Source organism: Pleurodeles waltl, chromosome 3_1 (genome assembly GCF_031143425.1).
Source record: "Pleurodeles waltl isolate 20211129_DDA chromosome 3_1, aPleWal1.hap1.20221129, whole genome shotgun sequence".
NCBI lineage: Eukaryota > Metazoa > Chordata > Amphibia > Caudata > Salamandridae > Pleurodeles > Pleurodeles waltl.
In genome coordinates this window covers 223,492,419-223,514,321 of record NC_090440.1, presented here as the reverse complement: position 1 = coordinate 223,514,321, position 21,903 = coordinate 223,492,419, and positions in this window count along the sequence as shown.

Here is a 21,903-nt window from a genome sequence, read left to right as displayed (position 1 = left end):
CACAGGTGCAGCACACCTGCATTGCAAGGAAGATGGAGCTATGGCGAAGAATAGTGGACAGGGTCAACTCAGTGGGACAGCACCCAAGAAATCGGGAGGACATCAGGAAGAGGTGGAACGACCTACGGGGGAAGGTGCATTCCGTGGTTTCAAGACACCACCTGGTGGTTCAGCGGACTGGCTGCGGACCCCCACCTCCTCCCCCACAACTAACAACATGGGAGGAGCAGGTCTTGGCGATTCTGCATCCTGAGGGCCTCGCAGGAGTAGCAGGAGGAATGGACTCTGGTAAGTCAAATCTTAACTATTACATCCCCCACCCTACCTGCATGCTATCACATACCCCCACCCTCACCCCCAGCACCCCAACTCCTCACATATGTGCCCTGCATGCAACAACAGAGCATGGACACCCATCACTAAAGCATGCCCACTGCCCATACCCATACAACCCACTAAACCACCATCACACAACCTCCCACACAGGAATGCAAGCACTGGGGTACACGCTCACTCACCCATTGCACACCATGACACATACAGATGTAATAACCATCCTTTTATACCCCTGCAGGACCCCTACCCAACGTCACCGTACTGGAGGGTCCACACATGTCCACACCACCAACAGAAGAGGCCCACAGTGATGACAGCACCGCTGTCCAACTGGATCTAGATGACCAGCCCAGCCCGTCAGGGACCTCTGGACAGTCGGTTCCCCTCACACTGGCACAGGCCACCACAGACCTTCCCCCCTCTGGAAACACCAGCACAGCACCCACCCAGCAGGCCCATACCTCTGTCTCCAGGACACGTCAATCAGCAGTGTGTCCACCACTACAGGGAACCCAGGATAACCCTCCACCCCAACAACAACAGGGACCTGGGGGCAGTGGTAGTGGGCACACGGTACAAGGGGACGGAGGCCCAGGAACACAGGGGAACTGGGAGGGCTGTCGTGCGACAGGGGGCGGACAGGCCAAGGGAACCCACTCTCCACGAGGCCCTCTCCTCCCTCATGGGAGCCTACCACCACTCCCAGAAGATGATGGCAACGGTACTGGCCAAGTTTCAGGAGACCCAGCGTCTGCAGGAGGAACAGTACATGGGCTTCAGGGAGGAACTCAGAACCATCAGCTCCACCCTGGGCACCATCGTAGGCACTACAAGGGGCCCGACACTAGCATGGACGATGAACTGCCCACCTTCTCCGCCGGCGCTAGTGGACAGGACGCCCCGCCACAGGACCACCACACCAGCACCCCACCCCCTGCAGACGGAGAACCACCCCGCAAACGGTCCCTGAGATCCAGGACAAAGACAGAGCACGTGAGACTAATATACTGGGCTCTGCCATGGACATTCCTCCGCCATCACCCCTCACCATTTCACTACCCCCTCCAATGTTGAGCACTTAAATAAATACACTTAAAACACAAAACAATCTTCAGTCTGTCTGTGATTTCGAAAGAGTGTATGAGCAATTACAGTAACAAAATGCCCTTTCAATTGTAATGTCAACATACCTATGTCACACAGCTCAAGTCCATGAGGAATCAAAGCAGATGTCACAGAGTGGGACCCACATCTGTGAAATCGTAAGGGAAAGTGACAACTCAGCGACCATACACTGGGTGAAAAGGACAGACAGTAGAGAGGTAGTAGTGTCTAAGTACATGTAGTATGCAGGTCTGTACTCTTACCTGTGTCTCACTGGAAATATTGCTGGATCACTGAGTCCCTGTTGTTCATGTCTTATTCCTCTGCTTCCTCGTCTTCACTATCCACAGGCTTCACAGCTGCAACAACACCACCATCTGGACGATCCTCCTGCAGAAAAGGCACCGTCGTCACAATGCCAAGTTATGAAGCATACAGCAGGCCACGATGATCTGGCACACCTTCTTTGGTGAGTAGAAGAGGGATCCACCTGTCATATGGAGGCACCGGAAAGTGGCCTTCAGGAGGCCAAAGGTCCGCTCGATCACCCTCCTAGTCCGCCCATGGGCCTCATTGTAGCATTCTTCTGCCCTTGTCCTGGGATTCCTCACTGGGGTCAGTAGCCATGACAGGTTGGGGTAACCAGAGTCACCTGCAAATGGCGAGGGACAAGTATTAGACACACACTAACCTGTAGGGTAACCCCAGACAACCATTCCCACTGTCTTGCCTCCAGGTGCTCACCTAATAGCCACACACGGTGCCTCTGGAGTTGACCCATCACATAAGGGATGCTGCTATTCCACAGGATGTAGGCGTCATGCACTGAGCCAGGGAACTTGGCATTCACATGGGAGATGTACTGGTCTGCCAAACATACCATCTGTACATTCATAGAATGATAACTCTTCCGGTTTCTGTACACCTGTTCACTCCTGAGGGGGGGGACCAAAGCCACATGGGTCCCATCAATGGCACCTATGATGTTGGGGATATGTCCCAGGGCATAGAAATCACCTTTCACTGCAGGCAAATCCTCCACCTGCGGGAAAACGATGTAGCTCTGCATGTGTTTCAGAACGGCAGACATCACTCTGGACAATTCGTTGGAAAACATAGGCTGGGACATCCCTGATGCTATGGCCACTGTTGTTTGAAACGACCCACTTGCTAAGAAATGGAGCACTGAGAGCACCTGCACTTGAAGGGGGATTCATGTGGGATGGTGGATTGCTGACATCAGGTCTGGCTCCAACTGGGTACACAGTTCCTGGATTGTTGCACGGTCAAGCCTGTATGTGATTATGACATGTCGCTCCTCCATTGTCGACAGGTCCACCAACGGTCGGTACACCAGAGGATGCCGCCATCTCCTCACATGTCCCAGCGGATGGTGCCTATGAAGGACAACAGCGAGCACAGAGTCAATCAACTCAGAGGTACGTACCCACAGTTTACACAGAACACCAATCATACACAAAAGGTGGCCTGTATGTGCGTTGAGTCTAGGCCTAGGTATGTGTGACACAGGTGGAAATGAAGCCATGTGGGCCCCTGAAATGGCGCCTGCCTGACCTCTAAAGTGGGACAATGGGATGTGAGGTAACTGCGCTGGTGTTGTACACCGTCGCGGTAGGCGGTCGAAGACCGCAGCGCAATGCTGCATTGGTTAACATTGGACCCTATGGGTCCCAGGAGCCAATGACGATGACGGTACGCACCGCCGCGGACGTGACCGCCATTTTCTATCTGTTCAATCACTCGATACCTGATCTTCGACAGGAGAGGACCTACACTGCAAGTGCTGCTGTGACCTCGGTCTGGAAGAGACAATGGCTCGAGTGTCTGGGGAAAGGGCCCCTGCCTTCACATCGGAGGAGTAGGAGAAGCTCGTGGATGGGGTCCTCCCCCAGTACACGCTACTCTACGGTCCTCCACACAAACAGGTAAATACACTGTAAGCATGCTCTATGGGCAATGAGTGTGTGGAGTGGGGTGGATGAAAGATGGGGGGGGAGATTGAGGCGTGCATGAAACGACAGTGAGTGCATGTGCATCATGGCAAGGGTAGGGATGGGGGCCAATCACTTTGACGGTGCAGTTGGTAATAACTACACTTTTCCCCCTGTACATTTCATGTCGGTCAGCGCCCACCAGAAAAAAGATATTTGGCGTGCCATCGCCAAGGACGTACGGACCCTGGGGGTCTACCACAGACGGAGCACCCACTGCCGGAAAAGATGGGAGGACATTCGCCGCTGGAGCAAGAAGACGGCAGAGGCTCAGCTGGGGATGGCCTCCCAAAGTGGGAGGGGTGCCCATCGCACCATGACCCCCCTGATGTTCCGGATCCTGGCGGTGGCCTACCTGGAGTTGGATGGAAGCTTGAGAGCATCACAGCAGCCACATGGGGGTGAGTACACTCTCATTCTGCTGACTTTGCAGGCAGTGGAGGTGTCTGGGTGGGGGAGGTGGGCTGTGGGTTTCCCTAGGCCAGGGCGAGTTCCGTAGGCAAGGCTTCTCCATAAGGCAGGCCATGTGGCACCCCGACCCACCTCTGTGGAGTGCCAAGTACACCTAGTCATGCCCCTGTGTCATCTATGTGTGCAGATGTCATCCATAGCCTTGTAGGCCATTTCCCAGGAATTGAACAGTGGAGCCCAAGAGCGCGGCGTAGTGCAGGGGGCTTCTGTGTCTGTCGTGTCCGCCAACGGTAGCTTTAATGCATGCACTCAACATGTCTCTTTTCTGTCTTCCTCCCCTTTTTGTGGTCTCCCTGTTCTTGTGTGCATTACCATCATCAGGCGGAGGAGCAGTGGCACCGGAGCACGAGGGAACTGCATCCCACATGGCCCTGGAGGGCGACACTATGGAGTCTGAATTCACCAGTGGGACGGAGGGCGAGGGAAGCTCCACGGCGGGGACAGGAGCTGAGACCAGTGACACGGACTCGTCCTCTGATGGGAGCTCCCTTGTGGTGGTGGGAACATCTGTGCCCCCCGTATCTACAGGTACAGCCGCCACCCCCCCTACCACCACCGCCCTCCCAGCAGCCCCTCAGCCTTTGCCCAGTGCCCGCTCACCCAGGAGGGTGGGCATCACCTTCGCCCGAGGCACCTCAGGCCCTGCCCCAGTCACCCCTGCTGCCCTCAGTGAGGAGGCCATTGACCTCCTCAGGTCCCTCACTGTTGGGCAGTATACCATTTTGAATGCCATCCAGGGTGTAGAGAGGCAGTTGCAACAAACAAATGCATTCCTGGAGGGCATTCATTATGGTCAGGCGGCCCTTCACCGAGCTTTTCAGACTCTGGCCTCAGCACTGATGGCAGCCATTGTCCCCATCTCTAGCCTCTCCCCTCCAACTTCCTCCACTTCGACCCAATCCCTTGTACCTCAGCCTATCCCAAGCACACCTACAGATCAACATGCACACACGTCAACACCCAAGGGAAGCTCAGGCAAACATAAGCACCACACATCCCACAGGCATTCACGCAAGCATCACACACATGCAGACACACCAACATCCAATGCCTCCACTGTGTCCCCCTCCTGCTCGTCTCCCTCCTCCCTCCCAGTGACGTCTACACTCACACCTGCATGCACTACCTCTACAGCCACTACGTCCCTCTCCAGCACACCCACCACCACACCCCGCTCACGTGCAGTCACCACCCCCACTACCATTCACACGTCCCCTGTGTCCTCTCCCAGTGTGTCTGTGACGCCCCCTCCCAAGATACACAAACGCAGGCACACACCCACCCAACAGCCATCCACCTCATGACAGCCTCCAGCGCATGCACCTTCACCCAAAGTCACCAAACGTACACCTCCTACAACCACCACCTCTTGCTCCACTCCCAAACCCCCTCCAGCTACGCGTCCCAGTGTGTCCCAAAAACTTTTCCTGTTTCCCACACCTCCCCCACCCCGTCCATCTCATAGGTCCTGAACTAGCACCTCAGCTACAACATCTCCGGGACTAGTGGTGCCTGTAGTCACCGGAATCTGGAGTGCACCGGCCACCAGGGCAGCCAGTGTGGCACGGAGCCACAGCACAGACAGTCCCCCACCTGTGAAGCATCAGAAGTTGGCCAGTGCCCGGCGGGAGAGGGGGAAGACTCCAGCCACCAAAGCCGCTCCCAGGGGTCCCGGTGGGAGTGTGGAGTCAGCTGTGACACCTTCTAAGGTGGGGAAGGGCCACAAGAAACTCGGCAAGTCTGGGAAGAGCAGCACGGCGGAGAAGACCGACATCATCCCCGCTGCCCAGGAGGCCACCGCCAGCACCAGCCCAGCTGCCCAGGAGGCCACTGCCAGCAAAAGCCCTGTTGGGCCATGAAGGACCGCCAGCAAATGCCCCGGTGGGCCATAAAGGACCGCCAGCAAAAGCCCCCTTGGGCCATAAAGGACCACCAGCAAATGCCCCGTTGGGCCATGAAGGACCACCAGCAAATGCCCCATTGGGCCATGAAGGACCGCCAGCAAATGCCCCGTTGGGCCATGAAGGACCGCCAGCAGCTGAGATCTTGCAATGGAGACAGGCATCCCAAGCAGCGCTGCACAGGGCACTGCCATCTCAAGCACCGTTGCACAGGGCACCGCCATCTCAAGCATCGCTGAACAGGGCACCGCCATCTCAAGCACCGCTGAACAGGGCAGCGCCATCTCAGGCACCGCTGAACAGGGCACTGCCATCTCAGGCACCGCTGAACAGGGCACCGCCATCTCAAACACCGCTGCACAGGGCACCGCCATCTCAAGCACTGCTGGCCCATGAGCGGCAAGGGCACTGACGCAACTGAGTCCGTCACGGGGTGAATGTAGCACTCTGGGCACAAAGACCCCTCCAGAACCAGTGGAGAAAGGCATCCACTCCCTCTGTCCTTAGCAGGATGAAGCACTCTGGGCACAAAGCCCCCTCCAGAACCAGTGGAGAGATCCATCCACTCCCTCTGACCTTAGCAGGATGAAGCACTCTGGGCACAAAGCCCCCTCCAGAACCAGTGGAGAGATACATCCACTCCCTCAGTACTTAGCAGGATGAAGCACTCTGGGCACAAAGCCCCCTCCAGAACCAGTGGAGAGATACATCCACTCCATCTGTCCTTGGCAGGATGAAGCACTCTGGGCACAAAGCCCCCTACAGAACCAGTGGAGAAGGCATCCACTTGAGAGACTGTGGCTTTGCACTCCCCAGGATGTAACAGTGGGCAACCCACCCACTGTAGAGACTTGTGAGACTGTGGCTTTGCACTCCCCAGGATGTAACAGTGGGCAACCCACCCACTGTAGAGACTTGAGAGACTGTGGCTTTGCACTCCCCAGGATGTAACAGTGGGCAACCCACCCACTCCCCAGGATGTAACAGTAGGCAACCCACCCACTGTAGAGACTTGAGAGACTGTGGCTTTGCACTCCCCAGGATGTAACAGTGGGCAACCCACCCACTGTAGAGACTTGAGAGACTGTGGCTTTAAACTCCCCAGGATGTAACAGTGGGCAACCCACCCACTGTAGAGACTTGAGAGACTGTGGCTTTTCACTCCCCAGGATGTAACAGTGGGCAAACCACCCACTGTAGAGACTTGAGAGACTGTGGCTTTACACTCCCCAGGATATAACCGTGGGCAACCCACCCACTGTAGAGACTTGAGAGACTGTGGCTTTACACTCCCCAGGATGGAACAGTGGGCATGTGGCCCCCTCATGGATTTGGTGTCGTGCACTCAAGCGGCTGAGGTGCACCCCCTTTCCCTCCCCCTGAGGTGCATGTTTAGTTGCTGTCTGATGCCCCTGCAGTGTTCTCTCCGTCATGGTCGGGGATCTTGTGTGGGCCTTGCCCATACCGTGTGGTCCCAGTGTTCCACGGACTTTATAGAACACTACCTGGACTACTATGCTTGGTATATATTATGTACATGGTGTATATATCTATTTCTGCCTACTTGCTTTTAATATATTACAATGGTTACACGCATTTTCTATTGTCTTTGCATTCTTCCGGGGGGGTTGGGGGTGTAACTGTGATGTATTGATACGCATTAGTGTGTGTTGTAGTGGGTGAGGGTGGGGATGGGGGTGTTGCGTGTGTGTGTCCCTGTTTTTCCCTCCCCCCTCCCCTGTGCCGTAGGTGCAGTACTCACCGTGGTCTTCACGATGACGATGATATTTCATGATGGCTGTTCAGAGGGCAAGCCTTGCAACATAATGTGTTCCTAGCAGTAGCGAATTACATTTGTAGGCCTCTTTACTTAAATGCTAGGCCTGTGCAGAGATTGTCATTGTGTATCACAGGGGCCACTAGGCATAGCATCCCTAAGAACTGTAAAATGGGATTCCACAAATCCGCCCTGGAAAAGGTGGCGGATTGGCCTGTCATAATAGTGTGGGCGGTACATTGTCTCCCGCCTGTCTGTTGGCGGTGAGCGCCGTGCTGTTTGTTTGTACCGCCGTGGCGGTCGGAGTGTTAAAGTGGCTGTCTTTGTTGGCGGTTTCCGCCACGGTCGTGATTCCAAAATTTTTACCGCTGGCCTGTTGGCGGTCTTACCGCCGCTTTAACACAGACCACCAGGGTTGTAATGACCACCTTTATCCCTTGAGACAAGCAAGAAGGTTTGTAGAAAAAAACTAGGGGGAACACAATAATTCTGGAGGGGTCTCAATACTTAATGACAACTGAGAGCGCAAAAGACCTGCAATGTGCAGGTTTTCAAAGTTGACTATTATACAACCACTGACCAAGGATTTAGGTTGGGAATCTATCCATGGAAACCTCCTAACCATAATGATATTCCTAAAAAGAGACACGTTGGGTCTTGAACGTCTGTGCAGCCAATAAACAACTTTTTTTTTCAATTGGCCAAAGTTTTGTACAAAATTAGATGCAAGTATAGGAACATTCACCAGGATGATAGCATATGGTATAATGGCTGGGTGGAGTCAATCTGTCCATAAGTCTATCTACAAGAATATTGCAATTGTCACTAGGCAATGGGGAGGCCAAATGATCACAAGGAAGAGGCTGGTTAAACACTTCAGACAAAGTCCCCTTGGCAGATCGTTTTTTGGTGGGATTATGAGGAGAAATAAACCTACAGGCACAACCTTCAGTAGCATTGGTTGGCTCCTGACCAACAACTAAGTGGGGATACTGGACACACAACGAATATGAAGGAGCCCGTATATTGAGTGTAATAGCATTCTCAGAAGTAGTTGTGCCAGTCTCACTACCAGCTACTACCTGTGTGGAGTCTTGTGGCCCTAACCGGAGCTCAACCTCCATAGCAGTTATGGGCCCCACAGCTAAGGTAAGCAGCATCATGATATTAGCCCCACTACACGGGCATTTGGGGGCATATTTATACTCCGTTTGCGCCGAATTTGCGTCGTTTTTTTCGACGCAAAACTAACTCCATATTTATACTTTGGCGTTAGACGCGTCTAGCGCCAAAGTTCATGGAGTTAGCGTCATTTTTTGGCGTGAACACCTTCCTTGCGTTAATGAGATGCAAGGTAGGCGTTCCCGTCTTAAAAAATGACTCCCAGGCATGTGCGTTGTATTTATACTCCCGGGCAAAAATGACGCCCGGGAGTGGGCGGGGCAAAAAACCCCGCATTTGCGCCTCTTTTTAACGCCTGGGTCAGGGCAGGCGTTAAGGGACCTGTGGGCTCAGAATGAGCCCAGAGGTGCCCTCCCCTGCCCCCAGGGACACCCCCTGCCACCCTAGCCCACCCCAGGAGGACACCCAAGGATGGAGGGACCCATCCCAGGGAAGAAAAGGTAAGTTGTGGTAAGTATTTTTTTTAAAAAAAATTGTGGCATAGGGGGGCCTGATTTGTGCCCCCCTACATGCCACTATGCCCAATGACCATGCCCAGGTGACATAAGTCACCTGGGCATGGCCATTGGGCAAGGGGGCATGACTCCTGTCTTTGCTAAGACAGGAGTCATGTTAATGGCGTCTGGGCGCCCAAAAAAAATGGCGCAAATCAGATTAAGACGATTTTTTTGCCTCAGCCTGACTTGCCCCATTTTGGGACGCCCAAACGCCATTTTTCCCTACGCCGGCGCTGCCTGGTGTACGTCGTTTTTTTTCACGCACACCTGGCAGCGCCGGTCAGCTAACGCCGGCTAACGCCATTCAATAAATATGGCGCCCGCATGGCGCTTCAGAATGGCGTTAGCCTGCGCTAATTTTTTTGGCGCAAAACTGCGTTAGCGCAGTTTTGCGTCAAAAAGTATAAATATGGCCCTTAATGTCACCCAAAACTGAATTAAGTTTGCACTTACCCATGTCCAAGGACCAATATGTGAAGGCCATAGGCGAGCAGGGGAACACAGTACTCTGAGGAGGTGCATGGTCAGGTGCAGATGGGCCGACTCTTGGTCTGGTCTTTGCCTGGACATGTGTTGTGGGTTACTGGAGCTGATTGAAAAGGCTCCGCTCCTCCTCCAGCAGTCAGCGGATAGTAGGGAATATAGCCATGCCCCTTAGGAATCTGAAGTTCAAAGCCATTACATATAAAAGTGCACATCCTAAACAGTCACTAAAAATATTTCAAAACCAAAAAAAATGTATTAAATTATAGTACATAGACAAAATGAATACTATATAATTTAAGAAAAATGTAAGAACTATTTAAGATTTAAAAAAACAAACAACTTAATAACATTCACTTGCCTAGCTACAGAAAATGACAGCATTTTCAAATAAGCATCAGTAGCGAAAGTGTTGGATATTGGAAGGGTTAAATTTATGATTCCCTCTCCAGGCTTTGCAACAATAGCGGAATTGTTTAAGGTCGAAGGCATTATATATTAAAGTACAAGCCCTAGTCAGTTACTAAAAATATTGCCATACTTAACAAAAAATGACAACACTTTAAATTAAGTACCAAACTATTTATTTTAAATTAATACTTACAAATCAAAATAAAATTTTAAAACAAAAATCATTCCCCAGACAAAATATTAATAAACACATCATTAGATACATTAAGATTTAAAATAACACAAATAATTAACATAATACAACAGTACAGTTATAAATAATTAGATATCAGTTAATTAATTACATATAAATAATAATAATAATATAAAACAATATTAATATCATCTCACCCTATTGCTCTACACACAAAAACAGTATATTAAAGAATTTATGGTAATAAACATTTGAAAATTAAAATACACATTAAAAAAGTACACATTAAAATATACAAACACCACAAAAATTAAATAACAATTAACAAATTAAGGGCCTCATTATGATTTTGGTGGTCCGTGGTCCACCATGGCGGCGTTGGAGGTCTGACCGCCATCGGGTTGGCGGCCGGACCGCCATATTAGGAGTCATATGGGCCTATGGAGCAAAGACTGCCATTGTCCCGTCACTACCGCCAGACAGAAAAGACCGCCACAGTCACAAGGCAGCACAAACAAGCCGGCCAAGACAGTGTTTCCGCCAAGGTGCCATGACAGTCCAACCACCACATCTCAGCAGGCGGAAGCGGAGAGTATAAAGGGAGACACTTATCTGCAGGCAGCCTTACATGTCAGGTGTCACTATGGAGCCTAGCACACACATCCTGCTGTTGATCATAAAAGGTGCACAAAATCCACGCTGCCGTGGACGCAACTGACCGTAAGTACACACACCTACCTCTGTCATTATGCTCAACAATAGACCGTTGCACAGGCAGCCACATTATATGGGGCTCATGCTACGGACACCAAGTACACTTGTCATTGTGTCCTGGGTCGGAATCATACAGAAGGAAGGACACGTTCACAGTCACCAAACACCCCCTTTGGGCAGATCGCTCACATTGCACCACAGCACTACACAAAAACACATCTACTCATCTCAGGCACAGGGACAGTGAAGCACTGTGTCACACAACACCAACACCTCAGCAACAGTACATCTACAAATGCAATTCACACACTCACATTGCACACATGCCATGGACTGGTGTCACATTCAACACACATAGGTATGGATGTGGCATGGAACACAAACACCACTCCCATTAAACAGCCCTGCAATGGGCACACGCATATCACCCACATTGGAAGGATAATAGGATGCACAATAAACAGAGAGACAAATATACACAGCTCACCATGCAAACAATACCTGCACAATAGGGATGGGGCATCAGGAGCACTCAAGGAAGGAGGCTTCACATGGACACCTATCACTTTGCACATGCCCCCTTAAACAACATTTGCAGAGGACCTGGCCCTTCCGGGATCTCTGGGGCAAACAATACTAGAGCCAAATGGCATGACTATCTGCACAATGTGGTAGTGCAAGTCAAGAAAGCACATACAATCCCAACTGCATGGGACATGCATCGACATGAAGTAGCAGCAATGTAGCCTAATTGGACACATGCACAGTCAAATGCGAACAAAGGTAGCACAATGCCAAGAACATTCCCAGAGATCCTGCACCAGATCATGAAGACATCTATTTGTCACATACATAATAACCCAACAATAAGAAATTATGCTCCAAAATCCTGCCATGTTGCTGACAATAGTATAATAGCCTGGAGAAGGTGACATTGAAATATTCATGTCACACTGGAAGCAGTTCCACAATGCACACTTCTTCAAGTGATATTTGTCCCAGTGGAGTCATGGGAGTAGTACTAATGTTGCTCAGATAGGCCATTCATTTGGCATTGAAATGGACACTGTAGACCGCATGTGCAATATGTCAGGGAGATATGTCTCTAAACTCCACAACACAATGAATCAGCAAGCCCCAGGGAAATCACCACTGATGTCTTGCACCTCTTACAATGACATTCTGCGTGCATCAGTAGATGCTATTAGTCCTTTGGATGTTGGAGAGGACCAGGGTTTTGAAAGCATTTGTTGAAGGCCCTCAACATATTGCCAAATTGGAAGCTACATCATTGTCTCCATTTTGGTCATGCAAAGCTAGATGTCTGTGGATGAATGCTTGTACCCAAACACATGTGATTTCAACATAACTGCAAGCCACTCCATGATGCATGTCAGCAGTCAGGTTACAAACCTTCTCCATTTCACATGTGCAAGGCACTTTGCTACATGATTCTACATGAATTGCATGTAAATGCACATTTTGGCTAAACCTCTAGGCCTACCCATCATATCCCTCATTGCTACTGCAGTTGCACATGCCAAATGACATGCTATGACAGGTAAGGGTATGCGTGAGCCAATAATCAACAGTGGCACACTGCTGTCTGTGGCATAACATGAAATGTACCCCCATTGTAAATGTCTTATTCTACACACAGGTTAGCATGCACATATATGTGATGGAATACAGACATTATTCCATAAACCCAGGTAGACCAGGCATGAAACAGAGCTTACAAACGTTTTTCTGAAGAGAAAGGGACACATGCTGACATGTAGGCACCAGGAATGAATCATAAATCAATGTCAATGGACGTTCCCTACTTATCAAGGGAAAGTATTGATCAGTATCTGCACCCCCAAAAAATGTATGCTGTACACATGTATGATGGCCCTATTACAAAAAGTAGTGAGGCACCAGCACCTGTCATAAGCTGAAGAAAACTAGCCTCTGGGTAGCAGATGCCAAAATACTTATTTCACCAGACATATGGCTGAGGACAGTGATCCATCACTTCATTACCTTTGGCCTGTAACACTGGGGAGTAGTGGTCTGTTGCATAGAATTTACACCCAGTACAAAAACAAACAGTACTTGAATGATCAATGTACACAGCCATATGTTGGCCCTGGGGAGAAAATTGTTTGTAGTTTGTACACAGTTGTGTTCTAGGTCCCTGGGCCAATAGGCAAGGCACATCAGTATACAACACATGACATGTCTACACAAAAAATCACTCACCTACTGTGTTACACATGGCTCATCCCTAATCGTCAGGGGGAGCTCTCTGGACCTAGCACCTTCGCTTGGCAATGTGACAGGCAGGAATATGCTTTGTACTCACTCCCCTGTGGCAGCTGTGCTCAAACACCCATCAAGGTCTGGGTAGGCCACCTCCAGAATGTGGGCCATTAGGAGGGTCATGGTCCGATAGGCACCCTGCCCACGTTGGGAGGACATTCCCAGCTGGACCTCTGTGATCTTCCGGGCCTAGTGTCTCAGGTCCCTCACCTCTTCCGACAGTGGGCGCTCATCTGGCTGTGGACACACAGGGTCCGCACCTTCTTGGCGATGGCTCTCCATAGCTAATTTTTCTGATGGGAGTTGACCTGCATGGATGCAAAAGACAAATCAAGAGATTACAATTACAGGTTTTGTCACAAATGGATGAGTCACAAACATGTCAGAAACACCAAGCAAGAACTTTTCTATTTGTTAACACTCCATAAGTGTGAAACACGCAAACCAATAAGTACAGGGGCATGACTACAGACATATTGTATTTGCATCTGCAGACTAAGCCACTACCCTGCTCCTGGCCTACATTGACAAAGCGAGTTTACTGATATCAGGTAGTCCATGCTCTAGCATCCTGAACTGTGATGTGAGCCACAATGAAACACTTCACACCTGTGTGGCTTCTGAAGTGTAAAATCCGTAGGCCTGAATGGACCAACACATTCACGCTCTGTAAGAATGGCTCACTGCATGCATTTTCTACAAGTAACTGCCATAGTATGCACTTCAGCATTACACACGAGTAACAATCAAGGGGCTGTCATGGTGGGTACAGAAACTGTCTTCCTTGTCCACTTGTGGGCATGTGGAATAACAAATGGAGACTCATGCCACTTCAGGGGGGTCACCTATGTGACCAAGGTACTAAGTCACATATCATGGCCTCCAAGGAATCACAACACTGTCTGCACTGTGGGACCGTCATTTATGCCACAAGCCTGTACAGGACAAATGTGACCTGTGTGAAGGTGACAAGAGAGTTGTGGGAGTAAGGGACCTGTCATGAGTTTAAGACACACATTGACAATAATGCAAAATGCACATATGGACTAGATGAATGATTAACCTCTGTTCTGTACCCATTTCTAATGTAGTCAAAGGAAGAGGCATTCAGGGCAGGTTTTGCCTCTAGAGCATCATACTGGCCACATGCCAGAATCTGCTGAGACACAAGCAGTGGGCAAAGTGCCACAGTTTCATAGCCACAGTGACTTTCCCACAGCCTATACTAGGTCCCATACGTTTGACAGGCCCTGTTCTCTCCAGGCTAAGCAGACAGAACCTACATGACACTTCATTCCAATCTCTTCCATGCATTTCAGTACATTATGTGGGCAACAGCAATTTGGCATGTGGTGTGTGTGGCAACCTGAAGGACAGAGTGAGTCATGATATGCCTTCCACACAACAGTTTAGCAGCGGCAGATGTGGTTTGAAAGATCTGTGGCACTATACACATTGCTCACATGATTCTCAAATTACTCATACAACATGCAACATGCATTCACAGCTCGTGCTGTCATGTACATATATGTTGTCTGACATTTACAAAGATGTCAGTGGATGGCAGTAATGTCTCATTACCTAGTTATGTGCATCCAACACAAGGATGATCTAGGACCCCAAAAACCTCATGCAACACAATGTGACCAAACGTAACATATGGCAGTGGCCACCAGTACCTGCATAGTGACGATCCCATTGATGCCACAGAGACTGCAACAACAGGCACACAAGAAGTGTAACTGACACACAGTGGTACATTCTAACCTTTGAGGAGGAAAAGGATGGTGAAGTACAGAGAAACACTGTGCACATGAGGTGCTTACCTGCTCCTCTGGTGAGCCATAGAGATGTTCATACAGGGAAAGGACCTCAACCACAAGCCTCTCCAGCTCCTCTGGAGAGAAGACAGGGGCCCTATCAAATGCTGGACGTGGCATGATTGTTCCCAGAGGCAGCACACAGCCACTGCAGGCCAATGAACAAGCTTATCATAATAAAAGAACTTCCATTCCATCAACGTGCAAGCTGTCTGTTTAGCAGATCTCTACATTTCACATGTCTGTGGTGAAACATCACTTGCAACGCGGTGAATGCAACGAAACACATTTACCACAATGCATTTACAACGCATATGTGTTTAACACGCATGGCTTTGCCACGAATATACCTTTACCACACATGCCTTTACAACGAATTTCGTTGTAAAGGCATGAATGGTAAAGGTGTATGCGTGGTAAAGGTTTTAAGGGTAAGTACAGGTAAGTATTAAGTGGGTTGAGTGATATATATATATATATATATAATAGTGGGAAACAGTTATTGGTGGTAATTGCATTTCTAAGTTTTACAGTGGGTGTGGGTTTTGGGGTAGTAAGGGCATTTTTAGGTTTTAGGGTGGGTATGGGTTTTGGGGTGGTAAGGGCATTTTTAGGTTTTAGGGTGTGTATGGGTTTTGGGGTGGTAAGGGCATTTTTAGGGTGGGTGTGGGTTTTGGGGTGGCAAGGGCATTTTTAGGGTGGGCATGGGTTTTTGGGTGGTAAGGGCATTTTTAAGTTTTAGGGTGGGTAAGGGTTTTGGGGTTGTAAGGTTTTTTTTAGGTTTTAGGGTGGTTATTGTTTTTGGGGTGGTAAGGGCATTTATAGGTTTTAGGGTGGGTATGGGAATTGGGGTGGTAAGGGGTGTTTAGGTTTTAGGGTGGGTATGGGGTTTGGGGTGGTAAAGGTTGTTTAGGTTTTAGGGTCGGTATGGGTTTTGGGGTGGTAAAGTCATTTTTAGGGTTTAGGGTAGGTAGGGTTTTTGGGTGGAAAGGTGTGTTTGTGTATATATATAAGTATATTTTGTACAACAAACCATTTATAAGATTTTACAGTACTGTGCATTATTTACAATATTTGTGAGAAATTGATTTATCTTAACAATTGAAAGAATTACAAATATTGGTATACCTACAGAGATAGATATATCTCACAACCATATATCCCAAAAAACATACTTTAAAAATATTTGATGTATTCGATTCATGTAGGTTGACTAGAATAACTGATGATAATGGTTCTAATGATGCATTAACATGCAAGGTTATGAATAGAATAGTCAACCTATGATTTTCATGAAAATTAATTAATGATATGTACTATATATTTGGGATATCTATGTATTATACATAATATATCTATGTTTAAATTATTTAAACTATTTAAATTATTGTAAGCGATTCATGTACTAATTGTAGATTTTAAATCTTAAATTGTAGGTTTTGTTCATGTTTTAAGATGGCCGCTGCATTGGATCAAATCACTATGGGGGTCATTCTGACCCTGGCGGTCATGGACCACCAGGGCCAACGACCGCGGAAGCACCGCCAACAGGCTGGCGGTGCTTCCTGGCCAATTCTGACCGCAGCGGTAAAGCCGCGGTCAGAAAAGGGAAACCGGCGGTTTCCCGCCGGTTTTCCCCTGGCCATAGGAATCCTCCATGGCGGCGCTGCAAGCAGCGCCGCTTGGGGATTCCGACCCCCTTCCCGCCATCCTGTTCCTGGCGGTTCTTACCACTGGCACTGGCCCTGCCACTGGCATGGGCAGTGCAGGGGCCCCCTCACAGGGCCCCATAATGATTTTCAGTGTCTGCTTAGCAGACACTGAAAATCGTGACGGGTGCCACTGCACCCGTCGCACCCCAGCAACTCCGCCGGCTCCATTCGGAGCCGGCTTCATCGTTGCTGGGTCTTTCCCGCTGGGCGGGCGGGCGGCCTTTTGGCGGTCGCCCGCCCTCCCAGTGGGAAAGTCAGAATTACCGCCGCAGTCATTTGACCGCGGTGCGGTCTTCTGGCGGGGGAACTTTTGCGGGCGGCCTCCGCCACCCGCCGACGCTGGAATGACCCCCTATGTCATGAAAATAAATGAAGGATCTTAACGTGTATTTATATGGTGATTTGTCCAGTTGAAGGCGTTCTGCCGAAACGCGTTGACATTTTACTTCAGGACTCTGTGTTACCCTTATAAGAAATAAATTCAATGAACTGAATTGGCTCTTGCTCCATACGATGTTGCTTCAATAATTGGGATCTGACTAACGGGATCGGTGCAGCCGTCAGATGGTTATCGTTCCATCTGTGGAAGATTATTATATATTTATTTATATGTATATATATATACATATAATTTTATATACATTATATACATCTGAATGTATATATTTATTTATATATATAAATATATATATATATATATAGGTATATATATGTTATACTTACCTCTAGTTTTTACCATCCATATGCTTTTACTACGAGATTTTTGTGGTAAAGACATTTGTGGTAAAAGCATATGCATTGTAAAAACATTTCTTTGTAAGTGCATGCGTGGTAATGACCATGCATTGTACTTACCTCATTAGAAAGGCCTGCGTTGTAAGTGCATGCGTTGTTCCATCATACATCCATGTCTGTGTCCATTATCTGGGTTCAGCCCATGATTCCTTCATAATGCAGAACAACACCATACCCCAGCTGATGTCACAACTGTACCCAGTGAAGGCCTGACTGGTTGGTAAGTCACATCTGTCCTGATTGTGCGTGTGCAATGTCAGTTGATACAATCATGAACTGAGTGACTCATTGTTGCACATATGTCCCATTCCTTAACGGGAGACACTGAATATCCAAACCATCCTTGGTTGTTGATGCCACTAAGAAATGCAACTACGCCAGGGTAAGTCCACTTCAATAAGGTCCATCGAAGAACATGGCGAGTAGTGGTCGGGCTTTTTGGCTCCTGGAGGCCAGATTTAGGTGTCTGGACAGGACTGGTGGAGCCCTCCTCTGCTCACCCGAAAAGTGTTTCAGATCACTGTGGCATGCTCCACAACATCGCTCTACGGAGGAGTATCCAGTACATCCTACAGGAGTGGGATCCAGCAGTAACACTGGGTGAGACACCTGAAATGCCAAGTGAGGATGACAGTGGTGGAGAGGAAGGAGCTAACATGCGGGAAGCTCTCATCAACAGCTACTTTTCATGAGTGTAAGTATGTCAAGTGATGTCATGACTGTGACTGTACAATGAACTGTAGTTGTGAGAATGTGTGAGGTTGAGTGTTTTAGAAACAACTAGGGAGCTGATACTGCGCAATATTAAGCCAAAGGCTGCTTGAAGAATTAGCTTTTGACATATCCCTACCTTCAGGAGTTGCTTTGTTTGTGTCACTTTCCTTGCTATGCAATAACATTTCCAGATGATTGCTATGTGATTTGTGTAACAGGTATGTTTTAAGCCTATACTCCTTGTTTCGTCTTTGTACAAGTACCTTCACCATGACATCCTCATGTGGGCATGTCAGAGCTGTGACACTGGCAGCTATCTGATGATGTTCTGACATTCAAAGTGGACATGGATTGTTCTAGGTAATGTAGGTCACAGATTTGGGGTGCATCAGACCTGTGCCAAGACAGCTTGCACAATGTTTGGGTGGAAGGCCAGAAGTGCACAATGGATTTGTTTTGTGTGAAGTGGTGGGCTCATTGCATCATGTGCCTCATCATGTGGGCATGAAATATGTAGTCATAGATTTTGAAAAAGTAATTTTTCCTTCACATTGGCTAAACACTCTCTTTGTATGACCGGTATGTAGCTGTATATGTGTGTCATCATTGCAGGCCACAGTGCATGTGCCACAACACTGACATATGTTTGTGTTATACCACCAGATGCATGAGAATTGGATTTTGATTGTGACCAGGGACTGATGTGCTGACATCTGTCTGTATCTTGGCTTATGTGATGTTGGATTACTTCGATGTGGTATGTGATAAGGCTCAACTGGTGACATTGACCATTTCAATGGTTGCCTATTCTACAGGACAATGTCTGACAAATCCCTTCCTTTTGTGGTCCGGGGGGGGCTGTGCCTTGAATATGTACTTTGACTCAGTATGAGTCACACATTCTTGTTTCAAAAAGTCCAGACATATGGACAGCCTACACTGGAATAAAATGGTGTGATGAGACACTTGTACCTATGTGTTTGTGTGTAATGGTTGTAATCCTGAGCAGGACACTGTGTACCTGTAACATATCCCTCCTTGCACCAGTAGCCCCTGTCTTTATCATATGGTTAAAACAACAAGTGATGGACGGAATGCTGAACATTGTCAAACACTCACCCCCAGTCATAGATCTGGGTTTAATCCATCGTTCTTTTGCTCACCATGCCACCCCAGTTTGGACCCAGCCATATGCAAATCAGTCTTGACCCTGTTCCTCATGGGAACAGTCCAGACCGAACTGCCAAGCCAGGTCCTCACAGAACTAGAAACAAGCATCCTGGGACCGGTTTCGGGGTTTCACCCCTCATCAGCCAGGCTAGCTTGAATCCAGTGGCATGGGAAGCACGGGACCCACGTCTGGGCATACCCTTCCCACTTAGGGCGACAAAGCAAAAACAACAAGTGATGGACGGAATGCTGAACATTGTCAAACACTCACCCCCAGTCATAGATCTGGGTTTAATCCATCGTTCTTTTGCTCACCATGCCACCCCAGTTTGGACCCAGCCATATGCAAATCAGTCTTGACCCTGTTTCTCATGGGAACAGTCCAGACCGAACTGCCAAGCCAGGTCCTCACTGGACCAGAAACAAGCATCCTGGGACCGGTTTCGGGGTTTCACCCCTCATCAGCCAGGCTAGCTTGAATCCAGTGGCATGGGAAGCACGGGACCCACGTCTGGGCATACCCTTCCCACTTAGGGCGACAAAGCAAAAACAACAAGTGATGGACGGAATGCTGAACATTGTCAAACACTCACCCCCAGTCATAGATCTGGGTTTAATCCATCGTTCTTTTGCTCACCATGCCACCCCAGTTTGGACCCAGCCATATGCAAATCAGTCTTGACCCTGTTCCTCATGGGAACAGTCCAGACCGTACTGCCAAGCCAGGTCCTCACTGGACCAGAAACAAGCATCCTGGGACCGGTTTCGGGGTTTCACCCCTCATCAGCCAGGCTAGCTTGAATCCAGTGGCATGGGAAGCACGGGACCCACGTCTGGGCATACCCTTCCCACTTAGGGCGACAAAGCAAAAACAACAAGTGATGGACGGAATGCTGAACATTGTCAAACATTCACCCCCAGTACAGTGATCTGGGCCTAAATCCATCGTTTTTTTGCTGCCCATGCCATTCCAGTTTGGACCCAGCCATATGCAAATCAGTCTTGACCCTGTTCCCCATGGGAACAGTCCAGCCCGAACTGCTAGGCCAGGTCTTCCCTGGACTGGAAACAAGCATCCTGGGACCGGTTGCTCAACCAGACTTGCAAGTTGCTCAACCAGACTTTTCTTGCCACATAAAATGAAAATGATCGGCCAAAACTGAATATAAAAAGTAATACAACTTCACATAGGGGAGCTGATTTAAAGCACCATGCCAGGTGCGTGAATGTGACTAATCAAAACAAAAAGACCGGTTCGGAATCACCTTTGCAAAGTAATTAAAACGAACAAAACATTGAGTGCAATTGCACTGTGTAAAACCTTGAATTTGCAAAGGAGCGCTAGTATAAACAATAGAATTAAACTGGTAGTCATGACAAAGCGCTCGATTACTGGCCAGCGAGATCTCGCTGCCTATGAAATAAAGAGAAAAAGTAGTCCAGAAACTATACGGTAAACATGGAGCCTTATAAGTTTTCAGTAGATGGGCGGTGTTCTCGAGGAGGGCTAAACATTAATGCCTTTCATTAATGAAATCAAGGGAGTTTTAAACGGCAAGCCCACAAACCAACAAAAGTGATGGGCATGACATGGGCATGGTTTTTAGCCCACAGAGAGATTACAACAGGGACAGAGTGCTTGCACCCTCGACCCTAAAAATGAAAAGTTTTCTTTTCATTTTTTAAGAGTAGGCAGTCTGTGGGACCACTGCCTGTTCTTTAAAAATGTTGCACCCACATTCACAAAGGTTGGTGGTAATCTGCAAATGTTTTGCAACCGCATTCCAGTCGCAAAACATTCTTACATGCCAGTGCAGCTCGCTATTAGGAAGAGACAGCATTGGCAAACCCCTTCCTAATAGCGAGTCACAAACTCTATTTTGCCAGTCGGTAAGAGGTTTGACTTGTAAAATGTCCAATCCATTACATGGGGCCTTTGAAGCTGGTCAACAATAAAACATATCACTAATGGTCTCATTATAACCCTGGTGGTCCCCAGACTGCCATGGTCGCGGTCGGACCACCACCAAAGTGGGGGTTACACCGCGACATTACGGCTGTGGCGAAAGCATCACGGTTGGACCGCCAGCACCACCAAGTTGCCGTCAGTCGACAGCCTGGAGGTCTCAGCGGTTGTAATCCGCAAAGGGCAGAGCTGCTTGCAGTCCTGCCCTGGGGATTACGAGTCCCCTTTCCGCCAGCCTGTGCATGGCGGTAGCCCCGCCATGCAACGGCTGGTGGAAAGGGGGATCCCTGCACTGCGCATGCACTTGGCAAGGGCAGTGCAGGGGACCCCTAGGACATCCC